The 17,917-nt window shown below is 46.8% G+C and overlaps 1 protein-coding gene across 1 annotated transcript in view; it reads right to left on the reverse strand.

Moving 5' to 3' along the window:
• Positions 1-17,708, reverse strand: part of SLC13A5 (solute carrier family 13 member 5) — a 163,435-nt gene extending 145,727 nt beyond the window's left edge. Inside the window, exon 1 of the mRNA XM_040338481.1 lies at positions 17,571-17,708. The gene's annotated coding sequence lies outside the window, so the exon portion shown is untranslated. The remainder of the gene's footprint in view (positions 1-17,570) is intronic.
• Between the last annotated feature and the right edge of the window lie 209 nt (positions 17,709-17,917).

Raw genomic sequence — 17,917 nt, forward strand, 5'->3', positions numbered from 1 at the left:
GTGGAAGAGAATGTTTATAGGCTATGCGCTTATTTCAAATGAACTCATATCTGCTGTAAAAACAAATCTATATGATGCTTGTATATATCATATAAGTTTATTAGGTGCTCAAGTAATATAAAGAGTTATGCCGCGTACACACGATCATTTTTCGGCATGAGAAAAAAATATAGTTTTTCCAACTTCATCATTAAAACGACGTTGCCCACACACCATCGTTTTTAAAAAATGCTCTAGCAAAGCGCGGTGACGTACAACACGTACGACGGCACTATAAAGGGGAAGTTTCATTCGCCTTTGAGCTGCTTTAGCTGATTCCGTGTTAGTAAAAGACGATTTGCGCTTTTTACAGCGTGATGAATGTGCTTACTCCATTATGAATGGTAGTTTTACCAAAACGAGCGCTCCCATCTCATAACTTGCTTCTGAGCATGCGCAGGTTTTTAACGTCGTTTTAGCCCACACACGATAATTTTTTACAACCTGAAAAACGACATAGTTTAAAACGATGTTAAAAAAATGCAGCATGTTCGAAAACATTTTTTGTCGTTTTTCAGAACCTGAAAAATGATGTGAAGCCCGACACACGATCATTTTAAATGACATTTTTTTCATGCTGAAAAATGATTGTGTGTACGCGGCATGACACACAGATATACATTGAAATGGTCCCGACTCCCTACACATGGAAATGAATTGCACACTTGTTTTACAACAACCGAACACGACCCCTTTGTACAACATAATAAAATTACCAGTTACGCTTACCGGTAGCTGGATTTCTACGAAGTCTTACAGGACGGCACCCTGAGAGATGATTGGTCCACCTGACAGGAAACACAATCAATTAAGAGGTTAAAAACCCCACCCCTCCCTGTGCTCCTCAGTTTGTAATAAAGTAAAGACCCACACCAGTGCACAGGAGTAACAACATACCACAATAACCCTATACAAACCAATAGATTTGAACAAGAGGGTGGGAAGTAGGCCTGCCGTCCTGTAAGACTTCGTAGAAATCCAGCTACCGGTAAGCGTAACTGGTAATTTCTCCCTTGTCCTCCAGGACGGCACCCTGAGAGAGAAGCAAGTAACCTCAGGCCTACCATAGGCCGGGACCACTACAAGAACCCCTTGATGAACCTTAGTTCTGCAGTGAGCTTTAACCTCTACTCTATATGAAGGTATCTCAGCTGGATCATGCAGCTGAACTGCAAGTCTTCTACACCAATGTCCCTGCCTTCCCCGCTACAGATGCAGGAACTAGTGGGCCACGCAAGATGCAATCATGAAAAGAACGTGTAGGCTAGCAATGTTGTCTGCCTCCCACATCTAACAACCGCAGCCTGTTGAGCCTGTAGGTGTTAATTATGACCACTAACAGATTAATCGGAGACCTGTGTTGACCTGCAAGGGACTAGATCGAACAACAGGAGGGTTTGTCTTACTAAACACTGCAAAAAGGAGGGCCCCTGACCGACAACTTTTTTTTTTTTTTTTGCAACAGTAAGACTAAAAGGAAACCCTAGTTAATGGTAACAGATCAACAGAAACTTGAACCCTGGGCTTTTAAAATATGCCCAATCTGTGGCTACACCCGAGTTCCTACTCAGGAAATGGAGTTCATAGCAGGAGTGGAACGCTCATACTGGTACATCTAGTTCTGCTGGAAGGGCGAAAAGAAGTCCCTGCACTGAGCCAAAACCTATTCGGTCTGGAATACATCTTTATGCCTCATCTTCAGGCCAAAATACTCCTCTGAATAGAACTTCCCAAGTTCTTACTAAACAAGGCGATTCTTTATCGCCTTCCTCAATCCTAGGAAAGGGTTCCGGCATTCCTGAATGTAAGGGCCTGAGGATTGACATGCGCCATTTGTGGTCAGAACGCCTGGCCCTTCCATGGGAAAAAAGGGCCGAAATATAAAAAAAACTGTGATAAAGGCATTTATTAAAATTACAAAAAATAAAAGGTCATATATTGTGGGCACAGCCCAATAGATTTAGACAGAAAAGACACACGCATAGACAATAGCCCGAGTGTGGCTAACTAAACCAACATATCGAAAATGGGAAGACCCAAATCTGAATTTCAATGTAGACAGACAGTACTCACAGTACAGTACAGATGTGTGGCCAATCTTTTTTTTTTTTTTTTTTAAAACATTAAGACACATGCAGACCATAACTGCTGTGTGATTCTGAAGTACAACAAGCTAGGTCATAACTGATCCAAATGCAGAAAGGACGGAACTCTTTTCTGTGGGGTTTTACTGATGTATAGCAGAACAAGGCCGTAAATCTAACACAGAAAGACCCAACCTACTTTGTTGCGTATTTCTGACGAACCACCAAATACGGTTATAAGATCAAGATGAATACGGAAAAAGACACCAACTCCCCTGTTGTGCATCTTCTGCTGTGCCACACAGTAAAATATGGAACACAAGACAATGTGTAGTGCAGTCAGATAGAACCAACACTGAGAAAGGACACAAGCTACTTGCAGCATTGTGCTTTCCTGAAGTACAGTGAGGTAAGGCAATATGAAACAGAAGCAACGACAAGCTTAAATGTTGAGTGTTTCAGCTGTGCAGTGACATAAAACCAGAACAAACAGACAGTCTTCCCATCTGCGATCTATCTGGTGTACTGCCAGGTAAGGCAACAACCCCAGTATCTCCAATCCTGGGTGAGGCCTTGCTACACAACAAAAAGGGATAGATGAGCTTAGGGCTCCCACCCTGGTGCGACTCAACCTGCGACTGCAAAACGCAGGCGAAAAGTTATATACTATGGCTACCAATAGGTACCATTCGAGTCTGTGCGACTGCAGGTCGTAGCACCGCCAGTTAGTCCCTGCTTCTGGATCCACAGACCTCAAGATTACACAGGTCGCAGGGAAAACTTGACATTTTCAGGATGAACAGGCGAGGGGTCTTCAACACCATATCTCCCTGGAGGATTGCAGCCAACAACCCCCTGTTGTGTATACATAAAAAACACCAATGAGAACAGAAAGACACCGATCACTGCTGTGCGTTTCTGAAATGCAGCCAATAAGGCAGTGTATGTAGCCACATACCAATACCGAGCAGAGATGCCACTATCTCAATGTGTCTCCCTGCTGGCAGAAAAAAACAAGGCGGAAAGAGGACAAGCAACACTCACTGCTGTGTCCCTTCAGATATTCAGCCGCCGTGTATGCAAAACATAAAGGACAGACAACCTCCAATTTTGTATATGTCTGATGTGTACCAATATAACAACTCAGAATAGAGATAGCACATCCATATTGAAGCGATCTGGAATGCGACTCAATATGCCAAATCGCACGCCTAAAATCGGCAGCTACTGCCAAACTAGCACTGTCTGAATCGGCATACTGCCCCCTTGTACTGCTGTACCAGTTACCCAAGTCAGTAGAAGCTTTACCCATGGTCCAAGTTCAATCTGTATTTTTGCTATGTAGCCCAACAAATCAATCTCCGCTACTGGCTTTCTGATAAACAACCAATAAGGCAGTAATACAGGAGACAAACTTAGACCGACCTCAATCCTGTGTCTGTCTGATGTGTAGCAATATAGCAAATATTAGCAGAGATGTCACCAGACTCAATGATGTACATTACCATCATGTGGTACAAAGGCAGAAAGTACAGACCACCTTCTCTGTTGTGTCATACTAATCTGTAGACAGATAACAGTACTTTTAGGATATAAAGGACATCAGACAAGTTTCAGTGCAGTGCATTACTAATGTACAGCAATATACCCCTTGCGAGCAGAGATGTAAGACTCGATGTGTATTTTTGCTGAGTCAAAAAAACACCCCAGCATAGACAAACCTTTACTACTGAGGTCTGCAGCCAAGGAGGAGTCATGGTGGGTTGTAGGTACTAACACTTCACCACCAGTGAAGGAACAAATCCTAAAATGGTTGGACACCTTAGATAGCTGTTGTCCTACCTTGCCTCCATTCTCTGAGACTGAGCAATGCTATCCAGCTCATACACAGGTGGGGATAATCAGAAAACTAAAGTCTCAATGAGCCCAGCCCTAGAGACCAATTAAGACAGCCTCTAGACAAGATGGTCACCAATTAAGCCTGGAGGCAGCTAGCTACCTGCAGGCCCTAATCAAGCAATCATGTATAGAACTAGGTGATACTCCTGCGCTGTGTAGGATAAATGGGAAAAGGAGGGAGGTGATGGGGGGCCAGGGAATGGGTGTGGGCACTGCAGCAAACAAAGAAAAAATCTGTCCAATACAGACAGTGAATAGTGATTAAAAAGTGTATATGTCTGCGCTGTGAATTAAACTAGTGTTATAAGTGAGCAAAAGGAAGGGGAGGGGTGAAGTAGTGTGAACTTGGGAAGTGAAAAACTATGCAGACAGAAAATGGAAGGGACCTATGTGACAATCTATAAGTACAGTCCTAACTGGACCGTATTAAAAATCCATGGTGAAAATGCTTCGGTGAAAAAACCATATAAGTGGTGAAGATAAAAATATATGAAATATATATGATATGCAAAAAGACCCGGATTAGTCCAAGTAAATACAAAACAGTTCCAGGTGAAATTAATGGAGTAAGTGGATGGTTGAAAGTGAAAACAAAATCCAAATGCACGTGGGTGGAAAATGTGCAGTTTGATCAAATCCACAACAGCATGCAGCCCACACCATAAGTGATCTTGTCAGCTTACCTCCCAGCTGTCACTTAAAGCCAAAGATAATTACCAATACTCCAAATTCCTGTTAGATGGCTGTCACTCTGTGTACTCATCGGTGATTGGTCATACATAAGGGAGAAAAAATATGAGGTGTAACCTGGTTCTTCTATCACATATGAGGAAAAGGGGTGTAGCCAAGGTGGGTAAGTATACACTTACACTACTTACACAACGTGTAAGAAAAGGGAGCCTATCTCCACGAGCGCCGAGCTCGTCTCTCTGACTTCTCTCCGTCTCAGCTCCAATCCCTCAGTGTCCTCCAAGCCGATTGCTCGTGGTAAGATGGAAGAAACCGGGGTAGGGAGAAGTGAGAGAGGGGGGGCACATTGCGTGAATGGTACAACAAAAGTATATGGAAACACAAAGGTGCGGTAAAAAACTCACATGGAGCAGTGATGGAACGATCGCAAATCCACGAGCGCCGCGCTCGTCTGCCGTCCATCTGGTGCTGCTCCTGATTGGTGCTCTGGTGACACCAGAGCACCAATCAGGAGCAGCACCAGACGGACGGCAGACGAGCGCGGCGCTCGTGGATTTGCGATCGTTCCATCACTGCTCCATGTGAGTTTTTTACCGCACCTTTGTGTTTCCATATACTTTTGTTGTACCATTCACGCGATGTGCCCCCCCTCTCTCACTTCTCCCTACCCCGGTTTCTTCCATCTTACCACGAGCAATCGGCTTGGAGGACACTGAGGGATTGGAGCTGAGACGGAGAGAAGTCAGAGAGACGAGCTCGGCGCTCGTGGAGATAGGCTCCCTTTTCTTACACGTTGTGTAAGTAGTGTAAGTGTATACTTACCCACCTTGGCTACACCCCTTTTCCTCATATGTGATAGAAGAACCAGGTTACACCTCAGATTTTTTCTCCCTTATGTATGACCAATCACCGATGAGTACACAGAGTGACAGCCATCTAACAGGAATTTGGAGTATTGGTAATTATCTTTGGCTTTAAGTGACAGCTGGGAGGTAAGCTGACAAGATCACTTATGGTGTGGGCTGCATGCTGTTGTGGATTTGATCAAACTGCACATTTTTCACCCACGTGCATGGTGGGCACCGGCCCAAGTAGGGCTAGGTGCCACGGACTGCCTGAGGTAATGGGACAGTCCAGGAAAGGGTTAAACGTGTCTCTCCCCTTTAGTTCCTCCCTCCCTCCCTCTGGGAGGGTGGGTTTTACAAGGCAGACAGGACCAATTAAACAAGAACGAGGGGGTGGGTTTTGGGGAGCATGTGACCAAGGCTTTAAGGGGGGATTTCCCTCCCACCTTCTTCCTCTTACCTGCAGCAGCCCCCAGCAAGTGAGATTCCCGCCCTCCCTCCCCTGGTTTTTTCCCGTTTTATCCAACAGCTTAGGTGGTTTAAAAAAAAAAAACAAAAAAAAAAACAAAGGAAATAAAAGGATATATATTGTTAAAAAAAAAAAAAATATGGAAATGTGCGAGTAACAAATGTTACGGTGGTGTTATGACGGTGGTTATCCCGTACGGTTTACGTTTTATGGCTTTGGTTTTACAGGCCTTGTTATCGTGTTTAAGTGAGATATTTATTGTTAAGTCACAGCTGGCGGTAATAATAATAAAGGAAAAGGGGGAAGGCTTTTATGCCCGTCGGTTTAGGCCGGCGGCTGGCTGGTTGCTTCCCCCCCCCTTGGTAATTTACCATAAGATGGTATTAAGGTTAAACAGATGTTGTTTATGTTTTAACAAATAAAGCTGTGGCCGACCCCTACGTCCATTCAAGGATAATATGTGTGGAGTTTTTATTTATGGAAAGGGGGGAGACTAGGACATAGATATGGGTAAGTGGTTGGTTCAGGTAGTCTTTGGATTTTGTTTTCACTTTCAACCATCCACTTACTCCATTAATTTCACCTGGAACCAGGGCCGGCGCAACCACCAGGCGGACCAAGCGGCCGCTTGGGGCGGGCAGGTCCGCAGCCTGGGATGGGGCGGAAAGATTACCTTTTTTTTTTTTTTTTTATTGTCCGGAGCAGAGGTGTATGTTGTGTGGGACTCGCAAGCGGCGGGCGCGCTGCACACAGCCGCAGAGTCCGGTCCGCGGCGGCGGACGAGGGACAAGACTTTACCATTCATAGTGGTGGTGGGCACGGCTCAGGCTGCCTGCATCCAATAGCAGGCTCCACCGCTGCGGCGCCGTCCTCCTAGCCTTTCCCCTAAAGAAGGCGACGGCAGCCCCAGAGCATGGCGGGAGTTGTAGTTCTCCAACAGAGCACAGGCACACAGACTTCACTTGGCCCTCTGGTGCCTGTGCTCTGCAGTGACTACAACTCCCAGATTGCACTGCAGGGCACTCAGAGAGAGGGAGAACGTCACATGTTGCTTCTTCTGCTGCAAGTAGGGAACCAAGTCACCGAGGCGAGGAGCAGGTAAGTACATTTACTACACACACGCTGTGGGGGGACAGTGCTGTGTGTGTGGGGCAGTGCTGTGTGTGTGTGGGGCAGTGCTGTGTGTGGGGGGCAGTGCTGTGTGTGTGTGTGTGGGGGGCAGTGCTGTGTGTGTGGGGGGGGGGGGGGATTAGCGCTGTGGGGGGACAGTGCTGTGTGTGGGGGGCAGTGCTGTGTGTGTGTGTGTGGGGGGGGGGGGGGTAGTGCTGTGTGTGTGTGGGGGGGGGATATGTGAAGGGGGGCAATACTGTGTGGGGGGATATGTGAAGGGGGGCAATACTGTGTGGGGGGATATGTGAAGGGGGGGCAATACTGTGTGGGGGGATATGTGAAGGGGGGGCAATACTGTGGGGGGATATGTGAAGGGGGGGCAATACTGTGTGGGGGGATATGTGAAGGGGGGCATTACTGTGTGGGGGGATATGTGAAGGGGGGGCAATACTGTGTGGGGGGATATGTGAAGGGGGGGCAATACTGTGTGGGGGGATATGTGAAGGGGGGTAATTATTGAAAGAAACATTTTTGCAAGGGAGGTGGGTGGCCGTTGGGGGGGCGCCAAAATGGTGTGTGTGGGGCAGTGCTGTGTGTGTGTGGGGCAGTGCTGTGTGTGTGGGGGGCAGTGCTGTGTGTGGGGGGCAGTGCTGTGTGTGTGTGTGTGTGGGGGGCAGTGCTGTGTGTGTGGGGGGGGATTAGCGCTGTGGGGGGACAGTGCTGTGTGTGGGGGGCAGTGCTGTGTGTGTGTGTGTGTGGGGGGGGGGTAGTGCTGTGTGTGTGTGGGGGGGGGGATGTGTGATGGGGAAATACTGTGTGGGGGGTATGTGATGGGGGGATATGTGAAAGGGGGCATTACTGTGTGGGGGGATATGTGAAGGGGGGCAATACTGTGTGGGGGGATATGTGAAGGGGGGCAATACTGTGAAGGGGGGGCAATACTGTGTGGGGGGATATGTGAAGGGGGGGCAATACTGTGGGGGGATATGTGAAGGGGGGCAATACTGTGTGGGGGGATATGTGAAGGGGGGCATTACTGTGTGGGGGGATATGTGAAGGGGGGGCAATACTGTGTGGGGGGATATGTGAAGGGGGGGCAATACTGTGTGGGGGGATATGTGAAGGGGGTAATTATTGAAAGAAGCATTTTTGCAAGGGAGGTGGGTGGCCGTTGGGGGGGGGGGGGGCGCCAAAATGGAGCTTCGCTTGTGTAGGCAGAAATCCTTGCACCGGCCCTGCCTGGAACTGTTTTGTATTTACTTGGACTAATCCGGGACTTTTTGCATATCATATATATTTCATATATTTTTATCTTCATCACTTATATGGTTTTTTCACCGAAGCATTTTCACCATGGATTTTTAATACGGTCCAGTTAGGACTGTACTTATAGATTGTCACATAGGTCCCTTCCATTTTTTGTCTGCATAGTTTTTCACTTCCCAAGTTCACACTACTTCACCCCTCCCCCCCCTCCCCTTCCTTTTGCTCACTTATAACACTAGTTTAATTCACAGCGCAGACATATACACTTTTTAAGCAATCATGTAGCTCTTGCATGTGTTTGCACAGAAACTCCTTGAATAAAGGATGTAGGAGGCGATTTAAAGTAGATCGCTCTTAGATCTGCCACAGAGTGGACTGTAGCCTAAACCAACAAAGGTTTCTCTTTCCTCATGCACTATAACAAACCCAGTGTAAGGTGAGTGGGAGGTTATGCTTACACAAACAAGCTACCCCAAAAAAAGGGGGAACTGTCACAAAGGATCCCTTACTGTGCCACACAGAAGTTTGGTCCCACACTGTTGAAAGTTAACTAGCTTAGCATTGTACATGGCCTGTAGGGAACTCTGTAACCATCAGGACCCCCCCCCTTTCAACACAACCTGACATGTAGGGAGAGGCTGGCAGCCTACTGTTGCGATTAACCTCAATGTCTTTGAAGCAAGAGTGGTTGGTGGTTTTAGCAGTAGCTTCTGGGCCATTTGTAACTGGACCCCCGGTCCTGCACTGCGCCACTAAATATATACACATATACACACAGGGAAGATGGACGGAAGCAATGCCTTACCCACCTCTTTCCCATCTGAGGTGGTTCAGGTACCCTCACTCCTCTGTACCCCAGAGGAGATTAGGTCCAATGCTGAAAGACCAACTGGCTGGAATTGGGGTTGTGCAGCCCAATTCTCGTGGCCAAAGGAAGTACTCCTCCCTGCCACAACCACTGGGCTAGCTTTTCCTCCTTATGGCCCACAAGCAAGCAGGATAGCTGTTAAAGTCCCCCCCCCCCACTGCAGTCCCCATAGGGAACTGTAGGGTTAGGCTGTGCCTGCACTGTATTAGTCAGTATATACCCGGGGGGGGGGGGGGTGCGCCAATGTCCTGCGTTCCTCAGTCCCATCTGAGGTGGTCTAGGCACTCTCGCTCCTCTGCACCCCAGGGGAGATTATGTCCCATGCCCAGAGACCATCTGACTGGAATTGGGGCTTTGCATGGCAAACGAAAGTACTTACTGTTGTTGTCTTGCTTTTCCATCCTTCTAGTTCATACGCAAGGAGGATAGCTGCCAAAGTGCCCCCCCCCCAACTGCATTCCCCATAGGGAGCTGTAGCAGTATATACACAGGGAGAGGGGGGGCAATGCCTTACATTCCTCAGCCCAGCTGGGGTGGTTTAGGCAAACATCCACCATATGGTGCCTCCAGTAAAAGGAGGATGTGGGCGCCTGCTCCTGCTGACTCTCAGCCCTTCCTCCTAGCCAGGAGCCAGGGGAAGGACTCCCTGGAGGGCCAGCATCCCCATCTGACAAAGAACATCTAGGCAGGTAAGGGGGGGGGAGACAGGATAAAGGCCCCTGAAGGTCTGGGCAACACCCCAGGGTCCTTCAGCTTCCCGGGGGGGCTCTTCAATTACGCCCCCGCCTGAGATTTCCTCTCTTCATCTGTTTTGTGAGGAGAGAAAGGGCGCCTTCTTTCTTGGCCTTCTGAGCTGCTGAGAGAGGCTTGCCTGTGAAGCGACTCTCAGAGGAGCGATCCACCCAGCAGATGAATCAGCCAGTCCGCATCCAGAATGGACACCCAGACAGGTAGGCAGGAAAAGAAGGAAAAATGGCCCCTGAAGTTCTGGGTCTTCAGTACTCAGGAGGGAAGAAGAACGGGATACTCCCCAGGAGGGACAAGATCATCCTACTGGGCCCAGAGGCTACACAGTGCCTGCGGCCCAGCTCCCAGGGGGGACCTCCAGCCACAGGCCTTTGGTCTATAAGAAAATAACAAATGTTTTGCTGTGGGGAAACACAATCAAAAACTGAGGAGCACAGGGAGGGGTGGGGTTTTTAACCTCTTAATTGATTGTGTTTCCTGTCAGGTGGACCAGTCATCTCTCAGGGTGCCGTCCTGGAAGACAAGGGAGAAACGACCATTTTCGAGACATAACATTTAATTTCCTGTGTTGTATAATACTGTGGTACGGTCCAGAATGCAGACTTTACAGAGCTCGCAAGTACGTACACATTGGCACATTGTACACTCGCAAGTACGTACACATTGGCGTCTATGGGAAATCTTGGTCAGCTTGACATGGCACTGCTCCTGGTTTTTAACATTGGCGTCTATGGGAAATCTTGATCAACTTGACATGGCACTGCTCCAGGTTTTTAACATTGGCGTCTATGGAAAATCTTGGTCAGCTTGACATGGCGCTGCTCCTGGTCTTTAGCATTGGCGTCTATGGGAAATCTTGGTCAGCTTGACATCACTGCTCCTGGTCTTTAGCATTGGCGTCTATGGGAAATCTTGGTCAGTTTGAAATGGCGCTGCTCCTGGTCTTTAGCATTGGCGTCTATGGGAAATCTTTGTCAGCTTGACATAGCACTGCTCCCGGTCTTTAACATTTAACATTGACGTCTATGGCAAATCTTGGTCAGCTTGACATGACACTGCTTCTGAACCATAAGTGACAGGGACAAAGAGCTTGGGGAGCAACGAGAGGGGACCGAGGACTACAACAGATCCGATTTTGTCGGCCAGCTTGCCTAGGTAAACAGTTATGCCTGTAAATGACTATTGCAATGCAGTACATGTATTGAGAAGTGAAAAAAGGCATTGCTTCACTTTAAAGGGTCACTAAAGGAAAAAAATGTTTTAGCTAAATAGCTTCCTTTACCTTACTGCAGTCCTGGTTTCATGTCCTCATTGTTCGTTTTTGCTCTAATCCTTCTCTGTTCTGAACACTTCCTGGTTGTCTGTTTCCTGATGAAAAAAGTCATGGGAGCTTTCTCTCTGTGGTCACTAATCAAGGAGGTGTGATTACTGTGTGTCTAAAACCCCTAAACACCAATCAGTTTCGTTTTCCAAACCATCACTGCCCTGTATTGGCTCTGTGCAGCAGAGAAGCAGGAAACATGCAAAAACGAAACTGAAACTGTAGGTACATTATATGATTGATTTTTATCTATTTTTAATCATTTTTAAAAGGAATCAGTTAACTATTATGTCTCTATACCCTGTAAACAGTCATTTCAGCAAAAACTATTTTTTCCTTTACAACTCCTTTAAGTACATTTTCGTTTTATATACTGGTACATGCTTTGGTCCCCATTGTGTACTTAAAAGTGGGGTATGCCTGTACATTGTGTGCAATGTATTTCTCAATGAAGGAAGAAAGGAGACCTGAAGATTAGAAAGGAAAGAGAAAAAGAGGAGGAAGGAGGAGCAAAAAAGAGCAAAGTGGTACATGGAAAATACGATATGAGAAAGGGGGTTTAACCCTTACCGGGTCATACCAGTCAGTCCAAAGGCTATAGGACATGGGTGCTCAACCTGTGGCCCTCCAGTTGTTGCGGAACTACAAGTCCCATGAGGCATTGCAAGCTGCTGACAGTTACAAGCTTGACTCCCAAAGTCAGAGGCATGATGGGAATTGTAGATTTGCAACAGCTGGAGGGCCACAGGTTGAGCACCCATGCTATAGGATTTATATTCCTGACTGGCTCTTGTGGATCTTCGAAGATCTTCCATAGGAACCATGCAATTTGGGGGGGGGGGGGTTCAGGACTACTCTCCTCTTGCAGGGGCGGATCCAGGGGGGGGCAACAGGGCAATTGCTCCCCCCGAGAAAATAATGAGCGGGTGAGTGCCGGCGGGTGAGCGAGAGGACGGGCAGGCTGGTGAGTGTGCAATCATGCCGGGCGGTAAGGCTGGTGAGCTGGCTGGCGTGTCACTGAGCGAGCAGGAAGGTGTTCTGTCAGGAAGCCGCCGCTACCCATCTGAATATGCAACTGAAGTGACGTTGCGTCGCGGCCATCTTGGTACACCTGCACTTGTCCACAGTAAGCCTAGGGTTAGAAGTCGTCATCGGACATCTTTATACACCCACCGGAGTCTTGTTTTTCACAGTTATTTTTAACAGTAAAATCAACTTACATTTCACTTTATAAGCTGAGTTTACTGTTAATAACTTTGAAAAGCAAGACTCTGGTTGGTGTATAAAGATGTCCGCTTGCCGACTTCTAACCCTAGGCTTACTGTGGACAAGATGGCCGCAATGTAACATCACTTTGGTTGCATATTCTGATGGGTAGTAGCTTTCTGACACCTCTCCCTGCCCGCCCTCACTCTGGGACACAGTCACTGGCAAGTGACAATCCGCATCTTGTGGCAGGCGACATTGGCAAATGACAATCCACATCTGGTGGCAGGGGATGTGGCAGGTGACGTGGCAATTGACAATCCGCATCTGGTGGATTGTATATTAATATGTATATACAGAGCTTTTTTTCTCAGAAAATAGGTGCAGGAACTCAACTACGACCCCGTTCAGATTTCACAAACCGTAGAAGGGCCTTAAAGGGGCATTAAATACCAGGATCGCATTACATACAGAGTGCAGAGTTCAGGGGGGGGTTACACACAGAGTGCAGAGTTGTCACTTGTAAACACGGAAACCAGACTTCTGTGTTTACAATTGATTGTGGTGAGCAGGCACCAAAGGGTCTGAGCCAGAGGTGGTGGAACTGAGTTCCCCCAAGTTCCCCCTGAAAAAAAGCCCTGTGTATCTATCCCTCAAAATAACTCAACACACAGAAAATACGATATGAGAAAGGGGGTTTAACCCTTACCGGGTCATACCAGTCAGTCCAAAGGCTATAGGACATGGGTGCTCAACCTGTGGCCCTCCAGTTGTTGCGGAACTACAAGTCCCATGAGGCATTGCAAGCTGCTGACAGTTACAAGCTTGACTCCCAAAGTCAGAGGCATGATGGGAATTGTAGATTTGCAACAGCTGGAGGGCCACAGGTTGAGCACCCATGCTATAGGATTTATATTCCTGACTGGCTCTTGTGGATCTTCGAAGATCTTCCATAGGAACCATGCAATTTGGGGGGGGGGGGGGTTCAGGACTACTCTCCTCTTGCAGGGGCGGATCCAGGGGGGGGCAACAGGGCAATTGCTCCCCCCGAGAAAATAATGAGCGGGTGAGTGCCGGCGGGTGAGCGAGAGGACGGGCAGGCTGGTGAGTGTGCAATCATGCCGGGCGGTAAGGCTGGTGAGCTGGCTGGCGTGTCACTGAGCGAGCAGGAAGGTGTTCTGTCAGGAAGCCGCCGCTACCCATCTGAATATGCAACTGAAGTGACGTTGCGTCGCGGCCATCTTGGTACACCTGCACTTGTCCACAGTAAGCCTAGGGTTAGAAGTCGTCATCGGACATCTTTATACACCCACCGGAGTCTTGTTTTTCACAGTTATTTTTAACAGTAAAATCAACTTACATTTCACTTTATAAGCTGAGTTTACTGTTAATAACTTTGAAAAGCAAGACTCTGGTTGGTGTATAAAGATGTCCGCTTGCCGACTTCTAACCCTAGGCTTACTGTGGACAAGATGGCCGCAATGTAACATCACTTTGGTTGCATATTCTGATGGGTAGTAGCTTTCTGACACCTCTCCCTGCCCGCCCTCACTCTGGGACACAGTCACTGGCAAGTGACAATCCGCATCTTGTGGCAGGCGACATTGGCAAATGACAATCCACATCTGGTGGCAGGGGATGTGGCAGGTGACGTGGCAATTGACAATCCGCATCTGGTGGATTGTATATTAATATGTATATACAGAGCTTTTTTTCTCAGAAAATAGGTGCAGGAACTCAACTACGACCCCGTTCAGATTTCACAAACCGTAGAAGGGCCTTAAAGGGGCATTAAATACCAGGATCGCATTACATACAGAGTGCAGAGTTCAGGGGGGGTTACACACAGAGTGCAGAGTTGTCACTTGTAAACACGGAAACCAGACTTCTGTGTTTACAATTGATTGTGGTGAGCAGGCACCAAAGGGTCTGAGCCAGAGGTGGTGGAACTGAGTTCCCCCAAGTTCCCCCTGAAAAAAAGCCCTGTGTATCTATCCCTCAAAATAACTCAACACACAGCCATTAATGTCTAAAAAGCTGGCAACAAAAGTGAGTACACCCCTAAGAGTAAATGTCCAAATTGGGCCCAGAGTATCAATATTTTGTGTGGCCACCATTATTTTCCTGCACTGCCTTAACCCTCTTGGGCATGGAGTTCACCAGAGCTTCACACTTTGCCACTGGAGTCCTCTTCCACTCCTTAATGACAACATCACAGAGCTGGTGGATGTTGGAGACCTTGTGCTCCTCCACCTTCTGTTTGGGGATGCCCCACAGATGCTCAATAAGGTTTAGGTCTGGAGACATGCTTGGTCAGTCCATCACCTTTAGCCTCAGCTTCTTTAGCAAGGCAGTGGTCATCTTAGAGGTGTGTTTGGAGTCGTTATGTTGGAATACTGCCCTGCGGCCCAGTCTCCGAAGGGAGGGCATCATGCTCTGCTTCAATATGTCACAGTAAATGTTGGCATTCATGGTTCCCTCATTGAAACTGTAGCTCCCCAGTGCCAGTAGCACTCATTCAGCCCCAGACCATGACACTCCCACCACCATGCTTGACTGTAGGCAAGACACACTTGTCTTTGTGCTCCTCATCTGGTTGCTGATACACACACACACACACACTTGACACCATCTGAACCAAATTAGTTTATCTTGATCTCATCAGATCACAGGACATGGTTCCAGTAATCTATGTCCTTAGTCTTCTTGTCTTCAGCAAACTGTTTGCGGACTTTCTTGTGCATCATCTTTAGAAGAGGCTTCCTTCTGGCATGACAGCCATGCAGATCAATTTGATGCAGTGTGCAGCATATGGTCTGAGCACTGACAGACTCCCCCCCCCCACCCCTTCAACATCTACCCAGTATGAGAGAGTGAGAGCGATAACACCAAATTTAACACACCTTCTCCCCATTCACACCTGTAACCTTGTAACACTAATGAGTTACAAGACTATACACCGTTAACCTTGTAACACTAATGAGTCACAAGACTAAAATGGCTAATTGGGCCCAATTTGGACATTTTTACTTAGGGGTGTACTCACTTTTGTTGCCAGCATTTTAGACATTAATGGCTGTGTGTTATTTTGAGGGGACAGCAAATTTACACTGTTATACAAGCTGTACACTCACTACTTTACATTGTAGTGTCATTTCTCATGCCGCGTACACACGATCGGTCAAACCGATGAGAATGGTCTGATGGACCGTTTTCATCGGTCAAAACCGATCGTGTGTGGGCGCCATCGGTTATTTATCCATAGGTTAAAAAAAGCCAACTTGTTTTAAATTTAACCGATGGATTCCTAACCGATAGAAAAAAAACGATCGTTAGTAGGCACGACCATCGGTTAAAAATCCACGCATGCTCAGAATCAAGTTGACGCATGCTTGGAAGCATTGAACTTCGTTTTTTTCAGCACGTCGTTGTGTTTTACGTCACCGCGTTCTGACACTTTTTTTAAACGATGGTGTGTAGGCGCGACGGACCATCAGTCAGCTTCATCGGTTAACCGATGAAATCGGTCCGTTCTCATCGGATGGACTGATCGTATGTACGCGGCATAAGTGTTGTCACATGAAAAGATATAATAAAATATTTACAAAAATGTGAGGGGGTGTACTCACTTTTGTGAGATAAGTATACATATATACAAATACAAATATACAGTAAGAGGGAAAAAATTATATATATATATATCAAATTGGAAATGCAATCTCAGTGTCTGTTCAAACGAACTTTACCTCAATCTTCATGCATATACAAGATTGCACAGTTTCGGACAGGAACTCTGTCCTTCATCAAATCGAATGTGTAGTGTTCCATATACTGATCAACTTTTATTGGCCAAATAAGTGTAAGGCCTCGTACACACGGACGGACTGTCCGCTGAAAACGGTCCGCCAGACCGTTTTCAGCAGACATGTCCGCCCGAAGATTTCTGTCTGATGGTTGTACACACCATCAAACAGAAATCCGCGCGTACACGATACGCGGTGACGTGGCCGCGCCGTCGCCGCGGCGACGTGCGCGACCCTGGAAGTTCAATGCTTCCACGCATGCGTCGAATCACTTCGACGCATGCGAGGGATGGCGGCCGATCGGACCTGTCCAGTGAGTCTGTACAGACGACCGAACATGTCCGACGGACAGGCTTCCAGCGGACATGTTTCTTAGCATGCTAAGAAACATTTGTCCGCTGGAAACCTGTCCGATCCGCCGGAAAATTGTCCGGTCGGACATACAGACGACCGAACATGTCCGCTGAAACTGGTCAGCGGACCAGTTTCAGCGGACTTGTTCGGTCGTGTGTATGGGGCCTAAGCCACCCAAGACAGCACACAAGTGTTTCCATTCACCAATCTCCCAATTAACCATTTCATACATTATACCTCTCACATATTTACCATTGCACAATAAAAAAAAAAAAAAACAACATACTTCCTAATATGGAAAGTAACAAAAAGAAAATCAAATACAGATGCAATAAAAATAAATGCAAGAAAATACAAAAAGTTGAAAAAGAAAAATAAATAAAAGCTCAAAGACTTATTCACACCAAACTGAGAAAAATTTATAACTACTGGCACTATTATTCTGTTGACCCTATATAGGCTAAAAACACTGAGAAACATTCTGATTTTTAAACAAACATTATAAGGGTAAAACTCTGCTCTTAGTATATAGATACATAATCGTTATATATATATATACGGTATGCATCACTTTTGTAATATACATAAATGTACAGGCTTTTTCAGCATCACAAACAGCATTGTACAAACTGCACTAACCAATAACAACCAATTAAGAGCTTCTGATCTGATTAGGGTTCAATGTCGTCTTATTGGTTGCTTCAGGTTGCTTACCTTTGTATTGTATACAATTGCTCATTGATTAGTCTCATGGCATAAGTCAATTTTGCCAGCAGCCTCAATAAACATACATACAGCTTGGGTACTTGGCAAGCAATTGCTGTACATTAATGTTTAGAACCAATGACCTAGGAATTGCAGGAACTCACCTTTAGTAAACAAGCGAAGAGCTTGGTGATGCCTCTGATAAATTAGGGTTGCAGTAGGTGCCTCTCACTTCCTTCCTTATTTGTCCTACTTGTGTACTTGGACAGATTTTTAATGCCTTCCCCCTGACACATTTCCGAGAAAGGCCCCAGAGATCTGGTTGCTTTGTTAAATTCCACTTCATTCCCTTCTACATGAAAGCTCTTATTATGAGCTGATTTCAATGGTCCGAAGGAACTCTAAAGGGGAGGAATGTGTGTGATTCACAATATCTGTACTGGTTGTTAACTGTCTTGGACCTCTGATAGATTTCGTTTTATGAACCCAGCAAGGCTTTGTAGAGCAGAAC

This window comes from Rana temporaria, chromosome 2 (assembly GCF_905171775.1).
Source record: "Rana temporaria chromosome 2, aRanTem1.1, whole genome shotgun sequence".
NCBI lineage: Eukaryota > Metazoa > Chordata > Amphibia > Anura > Ranidae > Rana > Rana temporaria.